Genomic DNA, 26027 nt, shown 5'->3' with positions numbered 1-26027 from the left:
AGTATGGAGCTTCCTTAAAAAACTACAAATAGAATTAACATATGACGCAGCAATCCCACTACTGGGCATATACCCTGAGAAAACCATAATTCAAAAAGAGTCATGTACCAAAATGTTCATTGCATCTCTATTTACAATAGCCAGGACATGGAAGCAACCTAAGTGTCCATCAACAGATGAGTGGATAAAGAAGATGTGACACATATATACAATGGACTATTACTCAGCCATAAAAAGAAACGAAATTGAGTTATTTGTAGTGAGGTGGATGGACCTAGAGTCTGTCACACAGAGCGAACGAAGTAAGTCAGAAAGAGAAAAACAAATACCTTATGCTAACACATATATATGGAATCTAAGAAAAAAAAAAAAGGTCATGAAGAACCTAGGGGTAAGACGGGAATAAAGACACAGACTTACTAGAACATGGACTTGAGGATATGGGGAGGGGGAGGGGGAGGCTGTGACGAGGTGAGAGAGTGGCTTGGACATATATACACTACCAAGCGTAAAGTGGAGAGCTAGTGGGAAGCAGCCGCGTAGCACAGGGAGATCAGCTCGGTGGTTTGTTACCGCCTAGAAGGGTGGGATAGGGAGGGTGGGAGGGAGGGAGACGCAGGAGGGAAGAGATATGGGAACATGTGTATATGTATAACTGATTTACTTTGTTATAAAGCAGAAACTAACACACCATTGTAAAGCAATTAGACTCCAATAACGATGTTAAAAACAAAAAACAAAAAACAAAAAACCCAGGATGCTGAAGGTGCTGACTTCCCCAAGTGGGGAGATTGTTAGGAAAGAGGCTGCAGGGGGGAACCCGAGCCCCAGGAGATGAGCTGCCTTTCCCAAACTTCCCGATCCGACGGTGTACCATCCTCTGCATGTCCCATGCATGTTTTAGCTGTAGGAAGATTCCCCTGCACCTGGAGATTTGCAACCCATGGACTGGGGACCAGGCAGTATTACTCTAAAGGGGCTGCATTTGCTGTCCCATCCTCACCAAAACTCTCAGCCTCACGAGTGTCCAGCCTTATGTCCCGTCTAGCTGTGGATCTAGATGGGGTCAATGCAGGTTTCATCACAGCCTCTGAACGAATTTGTAAGAATTTCTCTCTCTCTCTCTCTCTCTCTGTTTTTGTGTTTGTTTTTGGAATGCATTGTTATAATGGGGTATAGGTGATTTTCAATGCTATTTTTCTTGCTGCTGTACATCCAGTTAATTCACTTACAGAAAGACATCTATAAATTCTTTTTCAGATTCTTACCAGTCGTATATATTCTTTTCCGGTGACTAGAGTGTGCTGAGTTCAGTTCTTTGAGCTATAGAGTAGGTCTTGTCGATTACCTCTTTGGTGTATGGAACGGTATCTGTGCTCATTTCAGCCTCCTGGTTTATGCCTCACCCTACCCGACCTTTCCACTTTCGCAGTCTAAGTGTGTTTTCTAGATGTGTGACTCTGTTTCTGTTTTGTCATTTAGTTCATGTGTAGCCATTTTTAGGTTCCAACTATAAGTGATATCTTATAATAAGTCACTTTTTCTGCCCGACTTAGGTCACTTAGAATGATCGTACCTAAGTCCACCCGAGTTGCTGCAACTGGCCTTATTTCATTGATTTCATGGTTGAATAATATTCCATTGTACATAAATACCACATCTTCTTTATCCATCTTTTCCTTCCAGGGACACTTAAGTTGTATCCAAGTCGAGGCTCTTGTAAACAGAGCAGCACTAAACATTGGGTTGTCTATGTCATGTTGAATTTTGGTTTTCCCAAGATACATGCCCATGAGTGGAAGTGCCTTATGCTCTATAGCTCTGTTTCTTCGATTTTTAGGAAACACAGTACACTTCTCCAGAGTGCCCTTGGCAATTTGTATTCCCACAGTCAGCGTAACAGGGCTCCCTTCTCTCCACGGACTATCCTGCATTTCTTGTTTTCACACTTTGTGAGGATGGCCCTTCTGAGTGCTGCGAAGTGATACCTCTTTGTAGTGTTGATTTGCACTGTGTGACTGGTTGGTTGGCCAAAAAGGGCGTTTGTGTTTTTCCTGAATATATTCAGGAAAAACGCATACGCCCTTTTTGGCCAACGGCATCGTTGGAGAAGTTCTGACCCCTTCCATGTGCTTTAGTGGCGAGTCCCATCTACCTCTTGAAATCCCATTCCTGCACTTCTGCCGTGCTTTCTAATCCTTTTTCATGACTTAGGTCAAGGCATTTTTCGACGTTAGGAATCTTTTACAATCCTGCAGGTTTGTGAATTGCAGTGCCCCTGAGCTCCATTTTTCAACTTGTTTTTTTGGGAACTGGCCACAAAACAGCAGGATTGCTTCAAGCCCTATTCTGGTTCCAGGGACAAGGTAGCCTTTGGTCGATTCCTCTTCCTAATTGGAATTTAGAGTGGCATTTACCTGTCCAAACACCTAGAGCTTGTCTCTCATTGTTTCCCCCACTTCTGCTTCATCCTTCAGACAAATTCAAAACTGTGAGAAACAGGATGTTGAAGGTGCTGACTTCCTCTAGTGGGGAGATTGTTAGGAAAGAGGCTGGAGGGGGGAACCCGAGCCCCAGGAGATGAGATGAGGTGCCTTTCCCAAACTCTTCCCGATCCGACGGTGTACCATCCTCTGGGTGTCCCATGCATGTTTTAGCTGTACGAAGGGTCCCCTGCACCTGGAGATTTGCGATCCATGGAATGGGGACCAGGAAGTATTACTCTAAAGGGGCTACATTTGCTGACTCATCCTCACCAAGCCTCTCAGCCCCACGAGTGTCCCGCCTTAGGGCCCATCCAGCTGTGGGTCTAGATGTGGTCAATCCAGGGTGCATCACAGCCCCTGAACTAATTTTGTAACAGTTTCTCTCTGTGGTTTTTTTAAAATTTATTTTTATAATGGGGTATATCTGTTTTTCAATGCTGTCTTTCTTGCTGCTGCACATCCACTTGATTCACTTACAGAGAGACATCCATAAATTCTTTTTCAGATTCTTACCAGTCGTATATATTCTTTTCTGGTGACTAGAGTGTGCTGAGTCCAGTTCTTTGAGCTATAGAGTAGGTCTTGTAGATTACCTATTTGGTCTTTGGAAGGCATCTGTGCTAATTTCAACCCTCTGGTTTATGCCTCACCCTGCCCCACCTTTCCCCTTTAGCAGCCATAAGTTTGTTTTCTAAATGTGTGACTCTGTTTCTGTTTTGTAATTTAGTTCATGTGTAGCCATTTTTCGATTCCACCTATAAGTGATATGCTAAGTGTCTTTTTGTGTCTAACTTATGTCACTTAGAATGATCATACCTACGTCCATCTGAGTTGCTGCAACTGGCCTTATTTCATTGATTTCATGGCTGAGTAATATTCCATTGTACAGAAGTACCATACCTTCTTTATCCATTTTTTCCTTCCAAGGACATTTATATTGTTTCCAAGTCAAGGCTCCTGTAAAATGGCTGCACTAATAGTTGAAGTGCCTGTGTCCTATGGATTTATGGTTCTCCCGAGATATATACCCAGGAGTGGAAGTGCCGTATGCCCTTTAGCTCTGCTTTTTAAAAATTAATTAATTAATTATTTTTGCCTGTGTTGTGTCTTTGTTATTGCGCATGGGGTTTCCCTAGTTGCAGCAAGTTGAGGCTACTCTTCGTTGAAGTGTGTGGGCTTCTCATTGCAGTGGCTTCTCTTCTTGCGGAGCACAGGCTCTAGGCGTTGGGCTTCAGTAGTTGTGGCACACGTGCTCAGTAGTTGTTGCTCACGGGCTCTAGAGCACAGGCTCAGTAGTTGTGACACACGGGCTTAGTTGCTCCGCGTCATGTGTTATCTTTCCGCACCAGGGCTTGAACCCGTGTCCTCTGCATTGGCAGGTGGATTCTTAACCATTGCACCACCAGAGAAGTCCCTATAGCTGTATTTTTTAGAAATTTTAGGAAATATCATACCCTTCTCCAGCGTGGCTGTTAGCAATTGACATTCCCGCCATCAGCGTAGCAGGTTCCCTTTTCTCCACGTCCTCTCCTCCATTTCTTGTTTTTACACTTTGTGAGGGTGGCCATTCTGACTGGGGCAAAATGATACATCTTTGTAGTGTTGATTTGTATTTCCCGCATGTTTGGTTGGCACAAGGGCGTATGGATTTACACCTGTACGCCCTTTTTGGCCAACTGAATCACAGGCAATGTTGAGCAGCTTTCATGTGCTTTAAAGGCGAGTCCAATCTACCTCTTGCAATCCGGTTCCTGCAATTCTGCTTTGTTTTCAAGTCCTTTTCAGTTACTTACCCCAAGACATTTTCCCACCATAGTTGTCATTTACAACCCTGCAGGCGTTGTGGATTGCGGTGCCCCTGAGCAACTGTCTTCAACTTGTTTCTGAAACCGGCCACAAGGTGGCAGGATTGCTTCAAGCCCCATTCTGGTTACAGGGGCGGCCTGAGCCTTTGGGAAATTCCTCTTCCTGATGGGAAATTAGAGTGGCATGTGCTGTCCAAGCACGTAGAGCTTGTTTTTCATTCCTTTCCCCCCTTCCCCTTCATCCTCCGGACAAATTCCAAGCCGTGCACGACCGGCTGTTGAGTGTGCTGACTCCCCAGGTGGGGAGACTCTAAGGAAAGAGGCTGGAGCGGGAACCCCTCCCCCAGGACATGTGGAGATAAGGTGACTTTTCCAAACTCTTCCCGCCCATCCGGGCCCCATCCTCTGGGGTTCTGTCCGGACACCGCGGGGTTTCCAGCGGTGCGGGGCTCTGGCGCTGCCCTGCAGGGAGCAGCCCTGCTACCCGCGCCTGCAGCGCCACCTGCTGGTCTCTCCGTCCTCCCGTCGGGCACAGTCTTCACCTTCCCCGCTGCCTCGGATGGTCCATCTCCGCACTGTCCTGTGATCAGCCCCTCGTCCCCACCACCATCACCCCCAGCTCCACACCCCTCGTCCAGCCTCAGGGATGACCCAGGACTGGGCTCCCTGCCTTCCCACCCTTGGTCGATGTCCTCAGTCCACCTGTGCAGACAGGTGAGGATCCCCTCCAGAGGCTCCCAAACGCTTCACCCCTACCTCCTCCCCGGGGTCGGCCCACGTCCTGTGGGATGTTCCACCCTCACCAAGCCCCCAAGTACATGACAAGGGCAGGCACCAGGCCTGCTGCGTGCACTGCTGTGCATCCTGCTGTATCCACAGGCATGACCCTGCCCCAGGGTGCAGGAAAGGCAGCCTTACCTCGGGATGTGGGGAGAGGGGCTGCCCACAGGGCGGACGTCCGCTCTCGGCTCACCAGGCAAGGCAGCCGGGTTCTCGCTCCTTGGACCCTTTCTCACCCAGCCTGACCATGACCCGGCTTTGTTCCCACCCCCGTCGTCCCTCCATTGGCCTCGCTCTTGTGAGCAGAGCAGGACAGTGTGGCCTGTGGTCACAGGCTGAGAGACACAGACACTGGCTGACCCGCGTGCACCCACGCTGACCACGCGGAACGGGCACTGCACCAGGGCCCGTGCGGTGTGGGTTCACCTGCCCACAGAGAGGCCGGGCCTCTGTCCTGGCTCCAGAGGTCACCTTGAGTCTGACGGGAGTATCCGTGCTCCGTGGGCCTCGCTCCAGGCTGGTCTGTGCTGACGGCGTGATACACGGTGGGGCTTCCTGAGTCGCTCCCGGGGGCTGGAGGCCAAGGTCAGGCACATGGCGGTCCCCACATTGACGTGACAGACCCCAATAAACCCTGCACTTCAGGACTCAGGTGGGCTTCCCTGGGCTGCCACAGCCGAGGAGGCTGGACCCTGCTCATCCCCCCTGTCCTCGCTGATTTTAGCTTGCATCCTTCACCATAATAAACCCTGGGTATAACAGCTTCAGGGAATTCTGGGAGCCTCCAAGAAAAAAGAAGCCGGAGAGGGGTCTCTGGGTCCCTGACTTTACAGTTGGGGGCAGAAGTTGGTGGGGAGGATCTTGGGGCTCTGGAATCTGAAGGGCCACTCTACCAGGGGAGGGGTAGGAGACCCTGGGTGGTAGTTAAGCTGAGTCCAAGGCCCTCCTGCGTAGGAGGCATCCTAGCCCCGGGGATCCTGAAGAGGCCGGCTCCCTCCTCCCCTCCGCCTCCAGGCCTGGTCCCTGCTCTTGAGAGATTCCCTAGGGTGGGGTCCTGGTGCTGGAGGTGCCCCGATGCTGTGGCCTCCTGAGCCTCCAGTGAGGATAACGGGAGTGGGGGAAGACCTGTTCACAGAAAGGGAGCTTCTGCTGGAACAGAGCCTGGGTCTGCTGCTCCCGCCCCCAGGTGCACTGGGACAGGACCGTGAGAGCGAGGCCCCCTCCCCTCCCAAGACACCCAGGACACGTGGGCGCTGGTCGCTGGACTCCCACACAATATGAAAATCTCCCACGCAGGCCTGATGGGTGAGAGACACTATTCAAAGACTATTAATGGGGCTGGGGGGGCCCAGGGGGTGAGGCTGATGTGGGGAGAGTTGGGAAATCACCCAGGGACGCGCTCTCCCTGCAGCGACCCCCCAGGTGAGCCCAGGTGGAGGTGGACCCATCAAGTCGGAGCCCACATTTGGGGTCTTTGGGGGACAAATAGCCAAGCACCCTCAGTCCTTGCCTTCACCTGCTGCAGTTAGGGCCTGCCCTGTCTTCTTCATGGCCAAGTTCTCACCCCTCCCAGAAGGCCTCTTGGGGGTTCACGGGATGGGGGTGTCCATGGCAGGACTGGAGGGCCTGTGGTAGGCTGCAGGCCACGTGGTAGGCAGGAGGGCTCCCACCGAGCCTGCCGGTCCACACCTCCTGGTCACAGGCCCGCACAGAGTCCACCAGGCTGTGGATGTGGTAGAAGGTGCAGAGGTGTGGGGACCGGTCCAGCCATGCAGGTGTCTGACCACCGAGCGGTCAGTGTGGAGTATTCCCAGGGAGCCCTGGCCGTGCTTGCACCCTCCCGGGAAGGACACGTCAGCATGGCCCCTGGAATGACCGGGAGGTCAGCCGGCAGCGCCCCCGACCCAACCTCACTGTTACCACAGGAAACAAGAGACAACTCCGTGAGGAAACACAGAACATCACCAGCCTGATGCTGTCCTGAGGAAGGTCGGCTAGCATCTGGGAACTGGCTGCTATAGTGGGTTGAATGGGGGGGGTCCCCCAAGGAGTTATGTCCACGTCATGCCCCCCAGAATCTGAGAATGGAACCATATTTGGAAGTATGGTCTCTGCAGGTATAATTAGTTATGGATATGGAGGTGAGGTCATCCTGGATCCGGGTGGCCCCGAATCAGTGACAATGTCCTTCTAAGAGACAAGCGGAGAGACACAGACACACAGGAGACACCACGTGAAGATGGAGGCAGAGACGGGAGGGATGCAGCCACAAGCCCAGGGACGCCTGGAGCCCCCAGAAGCTGGAAGAGGCAGGCAGGACCCTCCCCTGGAGCCTCCGGAGGGAGCGCAGCCCTGGGCCACCTTGACCTCAGACGTCTGGTCTCCAGGACTGAGAGAGGACAGGTTTCCGTTGCTCTGCGCCTCCGTTTGTGGTCGTTCGTCACAGCTGCCCCGGGAAGCTAATGCAGCTGGTGAGCAGCTCCCGGGCCTGATCTAAACCCTCCCGCCTCCCGTTAGGGGCAGCCCCCTGCGCCTGTGCTGTTGCACAAACCATGTGGCTCATGATGGACCCCGGCTCCCCTTCTGGGCACCGGCATTTTGGAGGGTGAGGGCAGAGAACACCACGCAACCAGCCCCCAGCTGGGTGCCATGCCTCTAATGAACTTCCCTGGGGGCACAGGGGTGCGGGTAACTGTCGTGGTTCTGCCCTGCGTCGCTGGGGGAAGAGACACCCTAGAGACCCTCGAGGGAAGGAGGGGGCATGACGGGTCATAAGGTGACCGGAGCAGGGGCCTTCCCTCCCGGGCATCCCTACTGCATGCTGTGACCCATCTCAGCTGTGAGGATACAAGCCACAAGCATGTGCTGGGTCCTGTGAGCCTCCCAGCCAGTCCCTGAAGGTGAGGGCGGCACTGCAGACCCCAGCCCTCTCCTCCACGTGTAGTAGGTGGAAGACCCACTTCTGCTTGCCATTCCAGAAGCGGTTCTGGGGCTGTCCTGGGAGGGCTTCTGGGGTTATGCAGGCTGAGCCCCTGTGGCTAAGTCCCCACTTCCCCACAAGAGCCTCCAGAGCAAGCTGTTTGCCCTGTTGCCTGAATGACCGCCCAGAAATTTTCTCAGGAAAGAATCAGGGGTTTCTGTACCAGCGTCCGCAGGCAGCTCTGCATCTGGACCCACGTTCACATCTTCTGTGTAAACACCGAGAACCTTCCCTGACATGTACCCCAGGCTGACCACCTCCGCATGCCGACCACAGGCCCCAGTGCGGGCGTCAGACTGACCGCCCGTCTCCGCCTCCTCTTGTTGTCAGAGCTGCTCCAGGCCTTGCTCAAAACCCGTGGACCCACCTTTCACAGGGCTGTCCTCCACCCCCCAACTTCAGCAGGAGTTCACCTAAGTATTTAAGTGAAGGGGTCCAGAGATAAGAAAGGAAGCTACAAACAAACAGATGGAACCAGCTGGAAGGAAGATGGCAACGAATCTGACCCCCAACAGACCCTGAGTCTCATCACAGGCTGAATTTACTATATCGGCATATTAAGTGACACACCCACCGGCGGCCATGACTGGACACGAAGGACCAGAAACGGGTCAAAGGAGGTGGTGCCCCGCCCCCTTGGGAAAAGCCCCGCCCCTTCCCCGGAAGGCCTCTTCATCCCATCACTAGCCTCGCTCCTCCTCCCTTTGTCTTCACTCTTTAAAATTAAGCCTCTCTCTCCAGGAGGGCGAGAAGTTGATCTGTGAACTTAGTTCCCGCTTCTCCATTCTCTGGCCACTGACTAGAGCCTGTGCTGTGGTGGTCTCGGCTCTGGTTTTGTTATTTGCCTACTTGACTCCACGTGGACAAAGGAAACCTCCCCCGCTGGGGCAGGGCGCCTCGCCAGGCTGGGGCCCGAGCAGGGTCCACGTGACGTCACTTGGGAACAGTCTGTAAGGGGGCGGCGGTCTCTGCCCGCGGGGTGGGGGCAGGGAACACCTACAGCCACAGCGCCGGCTCCGTGGACGGCACGGCCCCTCGTGGGCCTGGACCGTGTGCTCTCGTCCCCCCACGCCTGACACCCCCGGACAGTCGTGACGCGGTGACCCTGGCTGCTGGGCGTCCCGTCAGGGGGGACAGAGGCAGCACCTGGTGCCAGGTGAGACGTGCCTTTTCACGGGCAGGGGACGTAGGAGATATTAGGACTTTGTGTCTAGAAAACAAACCAAGCGGCTAGAAGGTGATCTGAGCTGTGGACTTGAAACCCACGTGCGAGGTGAGAGCTCCCACTGGACACTGGCTTGGAGGCTTCCACACAGGCGAGACCACCCGCCCGACCCCTCCAGGCCTCCTCGTGGGCACAGCTGGGCCTGCGTTCCTCAGGCTCCCCGACCCAGAGCCTGAAGGGCTGAGGCTGCCAGGGCCTGGGGACGCGAGGGGTCCCTCCACCAGCGCTGCTCAGCCCCTCCTCCCCAGTGACCAGGGGAGGGAAGCCCCGTGGAGTCTCAGACCCGGCACAGGCAAAGCTCGCACACACACCCCCCAGGACCCCCGGCCCAGCCCTGCTTCCTCAGGCCCACCGTCTGCCCCTCCCGGTGCCCGCGTCCCACCGACCCACATTCCCAGTGTGGACGTCCACGTGCACAAGCTGCTCCGTGTCCTCTTCCCACATGGAACACCCCCATCCGTGCTTCTCCCTAATGACGGCCTGGACCCCGAATGTTCTGGGCAGGAAGAGGGCCGAGGAGGACGCCGGCCTGTCCCGTCTGCCTCCCGGGGCCCCAGACACAGGGCTCGGGGGCTGCTGGGCCTTGAGGTCTGGATGCTTCCAGGTGTGGGATGAAGCTGCCACTGCGCGCTGGAGCTGCTCCTTCCGAGACTCAGGAAGCAGGGAGACCCACCACACGGAGCCCGTCCCCAGGCTCTGCTGCAAGTCTGCTGGGATCTGCTCTCCCGATCCTGAAGGTAGACCTGCGGGAAACAGGACCTGCTATTCCTATACTGATGGTGTTCCGTGGAATTTCCACTAGACCCCTTCCTACCCTGTTCTGAGCAAATCACTAGTCAGTCCATGCTACCATCACCCCACGAGCAGACCAGGAAGCTGGGGCTCCGAGAAGTCAGGTAATCCAGCCAGAAGCACAGATGTGGGACCACGGAGTGGGGTCTGCACCCGCCGCCCGCCCAGGAGGACTGCCCACTCCCCGCAGGTTCCACACCTTTTCCCTTCACCCGCCCTCCCGGGACCAACTCACAGAGCATCTTCTTGGGGGGATTCACTTACCTTCTTCTAACAGGATCCGTCTCACTATCCTGTTTTGGGATCATCCGGAAGGCTTGTCACTGAAGCACGTTCAGCCTCACGTCACCAGGGCAGTTTTCCTGGATCACACTCACCACCTGCACATCCACTCTCACCTCAGACCCAGAAAGGCCCCCTCGGCCCTGAGCCCCATGGCTCTGCCTGGGCTCCAACCCCTCCTGCCTGATCCATCCCTCTCATGTCCCCTGCAGGGTCACCAGGATCTCCCACCTGCCCCAGGCAGGCTGTCTGCTTTGTCCTGGGGAGGCCTCCATGGTGTCAGGTGGAAGACACAAGAGGTACCCGTGGGGCCTCCCTTATGCAGCACAGTGGCCAGCACCCACCTACTGACCTCATCACTCTAGATGGACAGGGGTTCAGGGAGTCCGTGGCATCTCCTGTTTCTCATTTCATCCCAGCACTGCCCACAGGGAAGTTGCTAAGCAACTCTGTGCCGGCTGTACAGAGAGGACGCTCATACACGACCCCCTCCCAGCACATGGGACTCTCATGGCCAGGCACCCTCCCAGGATATGGAGCTCACCTGGACAGGTACCCAGCAGCCCACGGGGCTCTCGTGGTCAGGCCCCTCCCCGGGTATGGGGCTCACCTGGGCCGGCACCCAGCAGCCCCTGGGGCCCTCGTGGTCAGGCCCCCTCCCAGGATATGGAGCTCCCCTGGACAGGTACCCAGCAGCCCACGGGGCTCTCATGGTCAGGCCCCTCCCAAAATATGGAGCTCACCTGGGCCGGCACCCAGCAGTCCCTGGGGCCCTCGTGATCAGGCCCACTCCCAGGATATGGAGCTCACCTGAGCAGGTACCCAGCAGCCCCCGGGGCTCTCATGGTCAGGCCCCTCCCCAGGCATGGAGCTCATCTGGGCAGGCACCCAGCAAGCCTGGGCACCCAGGAACCGTGCACATAGCCCTCATTGCAGAGCACCCCCAGCCCACCTGTTGGTCAGAGCTGACCCTGAGCACCTCAGAGCAGAACCTGAACTAACAAACAGCAGCTCCTGGACAGGTCTGTGACCCTGGGCTTCACTCTGTGCGACCTCCTTCCACCGGGTCTTCCAGAGGCTTCCACTGCAGCTGGGGTACCAGGCCTCTGTCTTCACCCACCACCCCTCCTCACCCTGACTCCTGGGTTCCTCTCATTAGGAGAGGGTCTTCTTGAAGTTGTTTCCCACTCATGGACCAGAATAAATGATTAGAAAACAAGCAGAGCTGCAGCCCCATGTCTATACTGACCCTCAGGACCCCACACCTGTTCCTTGGACCTGGCCGGTGCAGCAAGGCCCATTTCCTGCAACTCTGAGCCCCTGATGGGCAAGGATTGGCTGACCTGGGCAGCCTGACCCTGCCTGCCAGCCCACCCCAGGTGTGCCTGGATTGAGGTCAATATAAACACCGCTCCAGGCAGCAAGAGCCCCTGCAGCTGTGCCTGACGCCATATTCTCTGCCCCGTCAGCAGTGGTGGGGCTGGGCTGGTGGGAGGGAGTGAAGGGCCGTGGCTTTGTGGGTAGCCCGGTGTGAGTGGGGCTCTGCTGGACTTTCTGCAGGAGTTGCCAGGCTGCCACCTGCTAAAGAAGAGGATGTGTCACCCATACCTGCCGCTGGAATTTCTCCCCGGGCAGAGGTGAGGAAGGAAAACAGCAGTGGGGGTCGGGACGGGAGGGGTACCTCAGGCAGCGAAGTGGAAAGCTTCCAGAAGAGCGCCCAGGGCCAGGACCATCCTGCCTGACCTGCAGGCACCAAGTCGGCCTGCGTGCTGTCGCTGGTGTGACTCCAAGCCCTTTCCTCTAGGCTTTAAAGTCTGTGTACATATTCAGGTGTTTTACCTGGGAAGGGTGGGAACAGTTCAGCAGCAGCTGGCCTGGGGCTCAGCTCACGTTTACTCACAGACGTCTCGGCATGGTCCCCCAGCTTTGCAATGAGGACGCTCCTTGCGGGGGGGCTGCTGGCTGCATGGGAGACGATTCCCCACCTCTGACCAACCTCAGAATTGTTTACCACTGGAGCAAGTGCCCTGATAGGGTTTTCATCTGTGTAACTAGGGGGTTCTTAATTAGCAACGTGGGTGACGTCAGAGGCCCTGAATCAGGATGGAAATCCTTATCCCCAACATGTACAGGCGTAAAAACCTGGGGAGGCTGTGTGCAGCCAGCGCCCTTAGGGATGGGCTTCCGACTGACCCCTCAACATTCTGGTGTCCAGCCACTGCTTTAGGATTTCTGGGGCCCAGTGCTGACTCTAAGGCTTCTGCAATCCAGTCTCTGTCAGCCTTTAATGAGACCCGCACTTCCAGGATCCTACAGAGCAGGGTCTGTGTGACCGTTCTGCGGCTTCTGTAACAAATGACCACAAACTGGGTGGTTTAAGACAACAGGAATTCATCCTCCCCCAGTCCTGGAGACCAGACATCTGAGATCAAGGTGTTGAAGGACGGAAGTCTCTCCAAAGGCTCTAGGATAGGGTTCTTCCTGCCTTTTCCAGATTTTGGGGGCTCCAGGCGTCCCCAGGCTTACGGCTGCGTCCCTCCCGTCTCTGCCTCTGTCTTCACGTGGCTTCTCCTCTATGTCTGTGTCTCTCCTCTGTTGTCTCTCATAGGGACTCTCTCAATTGGATTGAGGGCCACCCTAACCCAAGATGACCTCACCTCGAGATCCTTCACTACATATACTAAGACGCTTTTCCCAGATATGGTCCTGTTCACGTGTTCTGGGGGGCACATCTTTTGGGGCCAGCATTCAACCCATTACCTGTGTATAAAATAACCCTCATTTTAGGAGGTAACCAAGGTCCCGTATAGACTGGCACAGGCAGCAGCCATGTGGGTGGGGTCTGGGCAGAGTGAGGACCCTGGAATCACCTGGAAAGGATGAAGTCCCGGCTTCATTAGGTGAGCTCTTCCACCACGGGGCCCGTGGAAACAGCCACTCCACTCTGTCCGTGGAAAGGGACCCAGTGCCGAGTCCAGAAGTGGTTATACTGCAAAGCTGGCTCTTCTGGGGTTTCATCATCAATAGCATCATGTAACCAATAACTACGGGCTTGGGGGAGTCACTCTGGCACATGATGACAGCACTGTCACTTTAGGCTCATCCAGCCTCTAGAATAGGAACGTCTGAAGGAGGAGAGTTTGGGAAATTGCAAAGCTTGTTTGTCAAGGAAACTGAGCAGGTTTGTTAAGGTTGTCAAGGAAACTTCTCCCTTAAACTGAAGGCAGGGCGGGGAGAGCTGAACTCCAGGCATCTTTTAAAGGGACTGCTTTTAAGCACCATCACCTGAGAGGTGGTCTCAGTGTGAGCCGGGGTTTGAGAAAAGTGTGATGAGATCAAGCCTGACTTTCTGTGACACCTGGGGAGGAGTTTGTAAAGCACCTTGGCTTTTTTTTTTTTTTTTTTTTTTTGCCGTACACGGGCCTCTCACTGTTGCGGCCTCTCCCGTTGCGGAGCACAGGCTCTGGGCGCGCAGGCTCAGCGGCCATGGCTCACGGGCCCAGCAGCTCCGCGGCATGTGGGATCTTCCTGGACTGGGGCACGAACCCATGTCCCCTGCATCGGCAGGCGGACTCTCAACCACTGTGCCACCAGGGAAGCCCCTACCTTGGCTTTTAAGGCAAAAGTTTGTTGCTGGAACAAAGTGTCTCCCAAAACTGGGCTGGAGCTCAAGATGTCTCTGTCCCCTTCTTGTGAGAGTCCAGGGCAGGTGGGTTTCAGGTCCCAGGCTCTGTCCCCCTTGTTTCTCCTCCCTGCTTCCAGGTGAGGGCTCCAACCAGCAGGGTGGGGTGACCAGGTGGGCATCATGCCCTCCGTCCTAGGATGCAGGCTGGTCAAGGCCCTCACCACCTCCACCCCTTCCCCTTGGTAACACGAGACACTGTGCCCCAGCTGTAAGGGGTGGGAAGGCTGGGAGGTGCAGGGTAGCTGTGAACAGGAAAAAGGGAAATGGTTTCTCACCGGCAGCTGCATGGCTCTCCTGTGAGGGTTACCTGGACGCTAGCGCACAGACTCTGGGGCCTGTGAAGCTTCGATGCTTTGTGGTTCTGGAAATCCTATAGGAGACGGTCCACAGCAGGTGAAGCTAATGCTCTCAGTGGAGCTGGTGAAGCCAAAGATCTGCAGTTCAGACTGAAGGTGCTGATGTGGGCATACATACAGGACAAAACCATCTCGTGTGAATGGACTTCAGGCACGTTTAACATGAATGCAGTCATGTTAATGCCTAGCATCTTCTATCTCGTGCCTCCCCTCAGGGACCCCCTCCTCAGGTCCTGAGGATCCTGTAACTCACATACAGGGGGATGGAGAGTGGGCTCTGTCCAGTCTGAGCCCTGAGTTACCCTGTGTGTGAGTCTGCTCAGGACCACCATAACAAATACCACAGACTGGGCCGCTTGAATAACAGACCTATCTCCCAGTCCTGGATGCTGAGATCAAGGTGTCTGCAGGCTGATTTCTCCTGAGGCCTCTCTACTTGGTGCTTAGACAGCCATCTTCTCCCCAGGTCCTCACATGGTCTCCCCCTGTGCCTATCTGTGTCCTAATCTCTTCTTGTAGGACATCAATCCTATTGGATTAGGATCCAGCCTAGTGACCTCATTTTTACCTTGATCACCTCTTTAAAAATCCCATCTCCAAATACAACCACATCCTGGGGTCCTGGGGGTTAGGGATTCAGCATGTGGATTTGGGGGGACGTGACTGAGCCTATACTATCCTCCTTAGGAACCAAGGGTTCCTCGGTCCTTCCTTCCCTCAAGTCACACGAGGTGATGTAATGGCTCAAGGAGAGGCCACTCGTGCAGAGTTTGTGTCCCAGCTGGGGAACCCTTCCCTGCTCTCTTTGATCAGGCCGTGGCAGTGCCAGTCCCCTCCGGAGGTGAGCAGTTCTGGGGTTTCCTGCCGTGTCTCCTGGCCTGCTGAGGTGCTCATTGTCAGGGAACCCAGGAGCCAGCAGCTTAGTGGGGATGCCGGGGACTCTCAGGGCCTTGGCAGATGTCTCTCCCAGCAGATACCCTAGCAAAAGTGGGGAAACTTTGGGGGATTACAGGTGGGAGAGGGTCACAGTCTCGTTTATGCTTCAGAAAGACCACATTGGGGTGGGATGTGAGACGCACTGTGGGGCAGGGAGCTTTGTCAGGCCTGATGGAGGAACCAGGCACGAGATTGGGCTTGGGCCAGGGCTGTGGGCATAGAGGGGAATTCGTGTGGGAACTGGCCACAGACTGTTGTCAAAATATCGGCTTCGCTGTGCACTGAGGCCGAGCAGAAATACAGAGACAGGGATTTCTGAGGAAGAGAGAGATGGCTTTATTTTTCTGCCAGGCAGAAGGGAAGACACAGCTGGCTAGCGCCTCAAGAACTGGGCACCCCTCCTTGAGAATCAGGGAAGATTTTATATGTGGGGCTCTCGCAGTCTGGGGTATAGGATGAGGATCAAAGTAGTGAAGGTCTTGCATTCCTCCTTTCCTTTGCATTGTTTCAAAACAGTCATAGTTTGTGTCAGGCTGCCTGGTAATTGGGGTCCAGCAGTCTGGTAATTGCATCCGTTTGCCTCTGGTTTATCGGCCGGTGACCTTGTTTCTGAAATGAAAAACTATAGGGGGTGACTTGTTATGAGGGGCATATAGAATGTAAGTGCTGGACATAATAAGGTCAGGGAGTGAGAGGCAGGGGATGTAACTCACACAGAGTCAGGGGTGATGGGTGCCGAATGTAAATTACATAGTGTCAGGGAGTGAGGTTAGCTTTGTAAAGTACAAATCTAGTTACTACAAATGAGTGACAAAGTAAAACAAGGAGTGATGAACTCTTTCAAGCCAGGTTGTGTTTCTTCTCTAGCCTGTTCCCTGTTCCCTTTGTTTTCCTTGTTCTCACGGGAAGGAAAACTTCATTTCTATTTTTGCTGCAACAAGACTCTGGAGGAGCAGATGACAGTCAGTGGGGCACAAGGAGGGTGGGAGCCTGGGAGACCCCAGTGTTACCGAACAAAACGTGGGTCCGCTTGCCCGAGTGCAGTAAAGCCAGTCTACTGACACTGGGTGTGGTGAAGGAAAGTGCAGCTCTAATTGTACAAGTGCCAATACTAGGAGGCCAGGTGGCTTGTGCTCTAAAACCCCGAACTCCCTGAAGGATTTCAGCAAAGAAATTTTAAAGGCCAGGTGAAGGAGGGGGGTCGCAGGGTATGTGATCAACTGGTGCACAATTCTCTGGCTGATGGTGAGGTAACAGGCGGTAAACATTATAAATTCTTAGGCACCAGAAGCTCCGGGGCTACCTGTTCATGATCATCAAGTAGTTAATTCCTTCCACTTGGCGGTGGAGGAAGCGTGCGTCAGACACTGTTATCCGGGTACTTCAGAGAGGACCTACAGCAGAGGACGTGGGGGAGGGCTCTGTCCTGGGAAGGCCCCGTAGGGTCCTGCTCGGTTATACCCGGTGCCTGGGCTCAGCAACCTGGGAAGGTGGGGCTGCTCCTGGGTGTGGGGAGCTGCGGGATCCCAGTCCTCTGAGGGGCCTGTTAGCTCCCAAGGTGAAATGGGGGTGCAGTGGCTGGACAGAGGCGTCTGGCCTGGGGGAGGGGTCCAGGCTGGAAATGTCATGGGAATCATCCCAGGGAGGGAGAGGAAAGGCCAGTGGGGGCAGGTAGGTCACAGCAGGCTACGTGCAGGTGACTGCGGTCCTGGTGGAAGCAACTCAGAGCCTGAAAGGAGTGGCCGTCAGGGGCTCGGCTCCATCCTCTTGCTCCTTTGTAAAACCGCTGTGTCAGAGCTTGAGACACCGCCAGGGGACGTCTGGGCCCAGTGCTGCCGTGGCTTCATCAAAGGGGTCCAGGGGGAACACAGGACCACTGCAGGCCCCGCCCATGTCCTCACTGGGAATGAACCCCATCGGGGCTCCTGGGATCACAGACTTCAGGGAACCTCTGTCCTCAGGACCGGTCTTCCTCCCTCCTCTCACCTTCTGGTCAGAGGCCCAGGAACCCCCAACCTGGCTCCACCCCCAGGGCCTGGATTCAGAGGCCCAGGAACCCCCAACCTGGCTCCACCCCCAGGGCCTGGATTCTGGGACAGCTTAGTGGTAAGCAAGACCCTCATGCTCCTTTATCTGCCTGGGGGTGAAAATGTCTTAAACGCTGCAGTTGACTGATTATGGAGGGCTGAGTGTTTCCAGCAGGTATGGGTGGAAAGATGGGGCGTGAAGTTCCTATGTCTGCAGGGTCTTCCCAGCATGAAGATCTGTCAACATCGCAGCCAGTCAGCATCCTCCCAGGAAGCCCAGATCCAGGATAACGAGGGCAGAGGCTCTCCCCTTGCTTATCTGTAACTTCCTGCTCCCACAGCAAGGAGCCTGGCTCCCACCATCTGCCATTTATCTGTGCATTGCTCCTTTCCAGGTTACATGTGCAGAGGTTTCAGAATTGTTAGCTACTACACCCTGGAAAGAACTTCGTAGAATAAAGCCCACTGTTTATATACGGTCCATTTTGCCTTTAGTCTACAGATTCCATTCATTTCCAAAGGTAACTTAGGTCAGCAACTTTTACCCCATCCCCTACAGTGAGTTGTTTCCATATATTTCTAACACAGTTAGATTCTGTGACATTATGTATTCCATCCTGCAACACTCCTACATCCTAAATAACTAAATTTAAATAGATTATGATTGGCCCCTTGGGCTGTGCACATCTGTGGGCTTAGACAACTGCATAGTGACAGGTATCCACCCTAGAGTATCACGTGGAACACTTCAAACCCCCCACCCCATGATCTGCTTATCATCTATATAGCTTTGCCTTTCCCAGAATGTCATCAATGGGGTCATACTGTGTGCAGCCTCCTCAGACTGGATTCTTTCACTTAGCAGTATATACTGAAGATTTATCCATGTCTTTCCATAGGTTGGTGGTGCATTCCTTTCTGCTGAGTAGTATTTCACTGCAGGTGTATGGGAGGAAAAACAATTTTCCCTCTACTTTTCTAGGTTCTTGGTTGAGGTCCCCCCTGCCCCTGTAATAAAAGACAGATTACCAGGAGAAAAGCAGAAGTTTAATAACATGCATACCTTCTGAATACAGGGGGGATACCATGGAAACTGAGTCACTCCCTGAAATGACCATAACCATCCCCTTAAATACCGTCTTCAGCTAAAAACAGAAGAAAGATGCTGGGGAACGGGGGAAGACCACTTATGGCAGGTTATCATGCAAAGCTCAGTAAACGAGGGTATGACTGTTTGCAAATTTAAGTCAGGACTTCTCCATTGAAAAGAGTTACTTAAGATTTAATTATCCTATTTTTGGTGCAAAGAGGGACATACCCTTATAAATGGAGATTTCTCTATTGTAAATGTCCTTCATAATACGGCAATCTCAGTTTTCTGAGATTTAAAAAAAAATAAATTTATTATTTTATTTTTGGCTGCATTGGGTCTTCGTTGCTGCGTGCAGGCTTTTCTCTGGTTGTGGCAAGCAGCGGCTACTCTTCATTGCGGTGCGTGGGCTTCTCATTGTGGTGGCTTTTCTTGTCACGGAGCACAGGCTCTAGGCGTGCAGGCTTCAGTAGTTGTGGCACATGGGCTCAGTAGTTGTGGCACACGGGCTCAGTAGTTGTGGCTCACAGGCTTAGTTGCTCTGTGGCATGTGGGATCTTCCTGGACCAGGGCTCGAATCTGTGTCCCCTGAATCGACAGGCAGACTATTAACCACTGAACCACCAGGGAAGCCTTTTTTTTTTTTTTTTTTTAAAGCAGGCCAATAATCCTTATGCCAGAGAGACATATTTTGGGGTGGCATATTCTACTCGCCTTGACATGGATGTACCCCAATTTGCTTATGCATTCATCTTTTGAAGGATATCCTGATTTCTTCAAGTTTTTAGCCATTATGAAAGTGCTGCTGTGAATAATTGCACCCTTGTTTGCATTTGGACATAGATTTTCAAAGCAGTTGCCTAAATACTGGAAACACGATTGTTGGATCCCAACATGAGACTTGTTTAGCTTTGGAAAAAACTGCCAAATTGTCTTACAAAGTGGCTGCACATGCATCCCCCCAGCGATGAGGGAGAGTTCCTCTTGTTCCTCACCCTCCAGCAATTGGTATTGTCCTATTTTTGGAGCTTAGCAGTCCTAACAGGTGTGCTGTGATATCTCATGATTTTAATTTGTGATTCCCTAATGGTGTATGATGTTGAGCGTGTTTCTGTATGACTTTCACTCTCTGTGTATCTTTTTCGGCGGGACGTCTGTTCAGATCATGCTGTCATGTTCATGCTGAGAGGAGCCCCGTCTCCTCAGGACCCGCTGGGGCTTTGGCTTCTGGGACATGCGGGGCCGAGTCCACGCTGACGGCTGGGCTTCGGGACCACCCGGGGTCGAGTCCACACTAACGGAAGCCAGGTCTCCTCAGGACCCGCTGGGGCTTCAGCTTTGGGACACCGTGGGGTCCAGTTCATGCTGACAGGAGCCTGGTCTCCTCAGGACGTGCCGGGAGGTGATGCCACTGACGGAAAAGGTGAGGAAAAGTGAGCAGAAGGTTCCTGTGCGTGGCTGACCGCTGAGGGTGTCTGTCTTCAGAGGACCCAGGAGAGGAGGGGCTTGATGTGGAAAACTGGGTTTTTGGCCCCTTTTGTGTGTGGTGTAGACAGAGTGCAGTGTTGTTCTTTGGTGAGTGGCGTCCGGTTTTCCCAGCACCGTTCATTGAGGGGACTGTCCTTTCCCTGGTGTATGTTCTTGGCTCCTTTCTTGTGAAGGAACTGACCACACACCTGTAGGTTGATTCCTGGGTTCTCTGCTCTGTTCCTCTGGTCTGTGGGCCTGTTTTTGTGCCAATTCCACATGTTTTTGGGACTGTAGTTTCGTAATGAAGTGTGAAGTCAGGGAGGGAGATGTCTCCAGCCCGTTCTCCTGCCTCAGGGTCCCTTTGGCTCTTCTGGGTCCTTTGTGGTTCCACACACAACTTAAGATTGTTTGTTCTGTTTCTATGGAAAATGTCATTGGACTTTTGGTAGGGATTGCATTGAATGTGTACATTAATTTGGCTAGGATGCATATTTTTTAAATTAAAAAAAATTTGGGGCCACACCATGTGGCATGCAGGATGCGGGATCTTAGTTCCCCAATGAGGGGTCGAACCCATGCCCCCTGCAGTGGGCGCACAGAATCCCAACCCCTGGACAGCCGGGGAAGTCCCACCTTAGAATGCATATTTCCACAATATTCTTTTTACCCATGAGCACGGGGTATCTTTCCATTTATTTTTGTCTGTTCAGTTTCCTTTATCAGTGTCTTCCAGTTTTCAGTGTGCAGGTCCTTCACATCCTTGGTTAAATTTACTCCTAGTTATCTTTTTGGATGCAACTGTAAGTGGAATTTTTTTTTAATTCTTCTTCTGATGGTTCATTATCAGTGTATAGGATCACAAATGATTTTTTTGCATTGATTTTTCTTTTTTTTATCCTGTAGCTTTACTGAATTCATTTTTTAGTTGTAACAGTTTTTGGTGGTTGAATGTGGAAAGCTAGAATTCAGAAATCTCACTGTTTCAACTACATCCAGGTCATCCACAGCACCCAAGACATAGTGGTTCCCAATATAATCTTCCCATGGTGCCTCTTGTAGTATGTGGACTCCTACAAGGGTGATTAGCATCACCACTGTGGGTGAACTGGATCTGGGTAGGGCTTGGCCTCTATAACAGAGTTTGATGTCTGTATTTCTGGCTTGGTATGACATGGTTGTTTTGATAAGTACTTTATTTTCTAGTAAATTTCAAGTGTATAAAAAACTTTAAATAGCAGTATAAAGTTTTCTACATTCACAAAATACTCCAGTTTGTTTACCCTGTGAGAGTAGGGGGGCCACTCTCCCAGGGAACCAGCACATAACCCCATAATGAGGAATAATTATGGTTTCCACATTATAATCCTATCCACAGACTTGCTTCAACTTTCACCAGCTGCCCCAGCTTTGTGGAAATGTGTTTTTCCATTCGAATCCAGTTTTCTTTTCTTGGAACCATCACTGGGGCTTTTCCTCACTTTAAAAACCTTGCTGGATTTAAAGTGTACAAGATGAGCATGATCTGGGTGTTTTTTCTGTATGGCTTCTTTCACTTAGGATGTTTTCAGTGTTTATCCACATTGTAACATTGATCATTATTTCATGCATTTTTTCCCATTGTGATTAAAAACACATAACATTTACCATTTAAACCATTTTTAAAAGCTTTTAAAAATTATTTTATTTTCTAGTTTTTGGCTATGTCGGGTCTTTGTTGCTGCACGCAGGCTTTCTCTAGTTGCGGCGAGTGGGGCTACTCTTCGTTGCTGTGTGCAGGCTTCTCATTGTGGTGGCTTCTCTTGTTACGGAGCACGGGCTCTAGGCGCACGGGTTTCAGTAGTTTTGGCACGAGGGCTCAGTAGCTGTGGCTCGTGGGCTTAGTTGTTCTGCAGCATGCGGGATCTTCCAGGACCAGTGCTTGAACCCGTGTCCCCTGCACTGGCAGGCGGATTCTTAACCACTGTGCCATGAAGGAAGCCCCATTTAAACCATTTGTAAGTATACAGTTCTATGGCATTAACTACATTCACATTGTTGTAAAAATATCCTCACCATCCATCTCCAGAGCTTTATTTTCCCCATGTGAAACCGTAGCCATTAAACACTAACTCACCTCAACCCCTGGCAACCTTATTCTACTTTGTCTTTGAGTTTGACTTATCTGGATACCTCATACTAGTGGAATCATAGAACGTTTGTCCTTTTTGTGTCTGGCTGGTTTCACTTAGCATAATGACTTCAAGGTTCATCCACATTGTAGCATGTGTGAGAATTACCTTAGTTTTAAAGGTTGAATCATATTCCATTGTGTATATGCTACACTGTACTTATCCATTCATCTGTTGAAGGATGTGTTGTGTTGCTTCCACCTTTTGGCTATTGTGAATAATGTTGCTATGAATATGGGGTACAAATGTCTGTTCCAGCCCTTGCTTTCTAATATTCTGGGTGTACACCCTGGAGTGGAATCAAGGGATCACATCCATGTTTTTTAGGAGCCACCATACAGTTTTCCACAGCGGCTGTATAATTTTACTTTATTCCTTTATATGACAGAATAATGTAGCTTATGAATCTACCTTATTTTGCTTAGCCGTTTACCTGCTGATGGACATTTAAATCTTTTCTATCCTGGGCTATTGTGAACCGTGCTGCTATGAATAATTGGTGTACAAGTTTTTGTTTGAATGCCTGTTTTCAATTTTTTTGGTATATATCTAGGAGTGGAGTTGTTGAACCACATGGTAATTATATTTTATATTTTGGAGTAAATGGTAAAGGTTTGTACACATAGACTGCACCATTGTACATCTCCACAAGTAACGTTTAAGGATTCCAATTTCTCTACATTGTTGCCAACCTTTGTTATTTTTATTTATATATTTTAAAATTGATTTTAAAGTTTATTTTTGTTCTAGTGTGTGTGAAGGGGCATCACACTGTGGCTTTCATTTGCATTTTCATCATGACTTCTCACATTTGACATCTTTCCATGTCCTTGTTGACCATTTGTATGTCTTGCCTGGAGAGCAGTCCATGCAGCCATTTGTCTGTTTCAAAAATTTTATTGTTTGTCTTTTTGTTGATGAGTTGGAAAAGTCCTGGGTATATTCTAGGTAAAGAGTCTTATCAGATATATAATGTGCCAGTATTGCCTTCCATTCTGTGGGCTGTCTTCTTCCTTTCTGGATAGCCTCTTTTGATGCACAAAGGTTTGTAATTTTGAGGAAATCCAATTTATCTATTTTTTTCTTTCATTTCTTATGCTTTACTGTCAAATCTAAGAAACCATTGCTAAATTCATGGTCAGGAAGATTTAATTCCTTGGTTTATTTGAGAGTTCATACAGTCATCCCTCGGTACCCACTAGGCCAGGCTTTAGGCCTGGGGTTGAGTCAGTGTGAGGGTTCAGGGGTCATGGTTTAGGGTTATGGGTCATTGTTGGAGAGTCCTGGTAGAGGGTTGTGGTTAAAGGGTCGGGGATTAGAGTTCAGGGGTCTGGGGCGAGGCTCGTTAGGGGGTTACGGTTAGAGGTCAGGGTTCTTAGGATGAAGGTTAGAGTTAGGTTTAAGCACAATTGGCCCTCATTGCCCTCCCCTCTCCTTCTCTCTGAAGCCTCCAGAATGAATAGGACTTGCCCAGGGTCAAACAGGAGTCAGGGAGCTGAGGTCAATAACTGTTTTTCTGGCCTCCCTTCCCCCAGTCCTGGGCTCTGAGAGAAGAATGAAATGTCTGTTCTTGTCTCAGACTGTTTCTTATCCAACTCAACCTCTGTTAAGGATTGGGGAGGGTGTCAGAAGTCATGCATGGTTTCCTTCTGCCCTCCTACCTGGGAAGGGTGATGCTGGCCCTACTCTGCCTGGGCAGGCCCAGGTTCCAGCACAGCCCAGACTGGAGGGCACTCAGTGGACACGTGTGGATTTATACAGGACTGGGTGCAGTGACCTGCCAGACCCCAGATGTTGCCTTCTTAAGGGCTGGTGGGCCCTCCTGGCACTGGAGGCCTCCTTTGTTCCATCTGAGTGGGCATGAATAGATGATCAAGTCTCAGGCAGGACAGCCTTTGACCTCTGACTATCCAGGCAGGCATCTGTGGTCCTCTAGCTCAGTCCAGCCTGGGCATTGTCAGGCCCTCATGTACAGTTACGGAGCTGACCATGATGCTGGGCAATTCAAGAGCTACCTGGGCAGTGTAGACATTCCTTTGAGAAGTTTCAACTACCAACATGCATGTGGCTGAGAAAAAGGCCTCCCGCTCACAGCCTCATAGGCTGCCAAGAGAAGTAATAATCCTCTAAACATTGGAGTGTGTCCCTGACACAGCACCCATACAGCAGACCATGACCCTGCAATCCTTTGTCCTTTCAGTCGTTAGAAACTTTTGACATGCATATTCATTAAGAATCAAAGATATGGGAGCACCTGGACCTCCCAGTGGGAGGTTTACACTGACACTGCCATTGTCTTGGAGAGCCATATGCATCCATGTGGCCTCTGGAAGCCTGCCAATTATGGGTTCCATGGCATGGAATAATTCTTGAGCCTCCCGTTACTTCATTGCACAAGAGTTTCCTTACCACCCTAGCATTTGGTTTCTTCCCTTAGAAAAGGAGAGAGAAGAAACTGGAAAAGGAACAGTATTGTTTTTCAGGGATGGGTAGTTAATATGGCCAGGGAGATGGCATAACTCACGGGCTCCCACCTCTCAGGGGCAGGAATGAGGTCTGTGTGTGTTCTGAGGGCACATGGGCTGTTCTGGGCCAGCCTCTGAGATGTGAGGACCTGATGCCCAAGGAGAGAGACTTGAGTTTACCACCGCCAATGATCCTGACTTTTCAGCAAGTGAAAGAACTTCTTTCAGTCTTGGGAGGGACTGTAAGAGCACTGGATACATAGCTGCAGCCCCTGACCCTAAGTGAACCCCTTTCTTCCTTTTGTGTCAGATTCTGTGCCGTGCAGTGAGCTGTCGTTGACTTAGAATCTGTTGCTTTCTCCCAGCCAACATCTGTTCTCAGGCCCAAGTGCCTCAGTTTTCCTTTGGGAATTACATCTCACCTGCTTCCAGTCCAAACAGTTGCAGAATGATGACCCCATGTTCCACCCAGCTCGAAGAAGGGTTTACAAGCCACATCTAGCCAGTCCCATTTTCCATCTTCTGGTGTTGGGTCAAGGATGAGAATGCAACCCAAGCCAGATCAAAGGCATTTAAAACCATGACTTTTTGGAATCCAAGAAAAGGAGAAACTCTTTCTCGGAAAATGGATGGTGAGTGGTTGTCAGCCTAGAACTGCTGTTGGCCCAAGGGCAGGGAGAGAGCCTGTGCCTGTGAATAGGGTCCCCCAAAGGCACTGAGCGGGACAAAGTTTTGGAGAGAAGCAAGATCACACTGAGACAGTGTGAGCCGCTGGACCTGCCAGGTCCAAACCCATTCTTCAACTTGTCACTTGCAAGTATTAATGTATTTCTACCCTTACAATAAATACTAATTTATTTTACTTCTGTAAGTGTGTCCAGTTGCTGGGAAAAGAAAAAGTCCTGGTTGATACATCTGAATCAGTAATCCCTGATCCTTCCTCAGGTGTCCTCACTGGGTAGGCGTGGCTGGGGGAGGTGAAGACACTGGGTGGGGTCATATACTAGGGGAGCTGCCAGACATCTCTGTCCCTGCTCCTTCCCTGTCCCAGGAGAGGGAAACCCTGGAACAGTGATAGGATAACCAGTAGGGGAAGAGGTTCCTCAGTGATTAATTGGCCTTTTTGTGTTTTCCTTAATTTAGGGACCATTTTGGTAATGTGTTTTTACAAAGAAATCCCCCTTTTCCTCTAGGTTTCCAGTTTGTTACAGTAGGTTTCTCTTATTTGATGTTTACTTTTTCCTGTCTAATTTTCTACAGAATCATGACAAATAATGAACAAATACTGATACTTTACTCTTAACTGAAGTCCTTATTCACTTTCCCTTTGTTATACCTTTCCTTGTTCCAGAGTCTCAAAGGACATGGGGTCATCATGTCTGTTTAGTCTCTTCTGGGCTCTGACAGTTGCTCAGACTCTCCTTGTTTCCATGACCTTGACAGTGTGGAGGAGGACTGGTCAGGTATTTTATAGACTGCC

The sequence above is a fragment of the Mesoplodon densirostris genome, chromosome 18 (genome assembly GCF_025265405.1).
Source record: "Mesoplodon densirostris isolate mMesDen1 chromosome 18, mMesDen1 primary haplotype, whole genome shotgun sequence".
NCBI lineage: Eukaryota > Metazoa > Chordata > Mammalia > Artiodactyla > Ziphiidae > Mesoplodon > Mesoplodon densirostris.
This window is presented reverse-complemented; position numbering follows the sequence as displayed.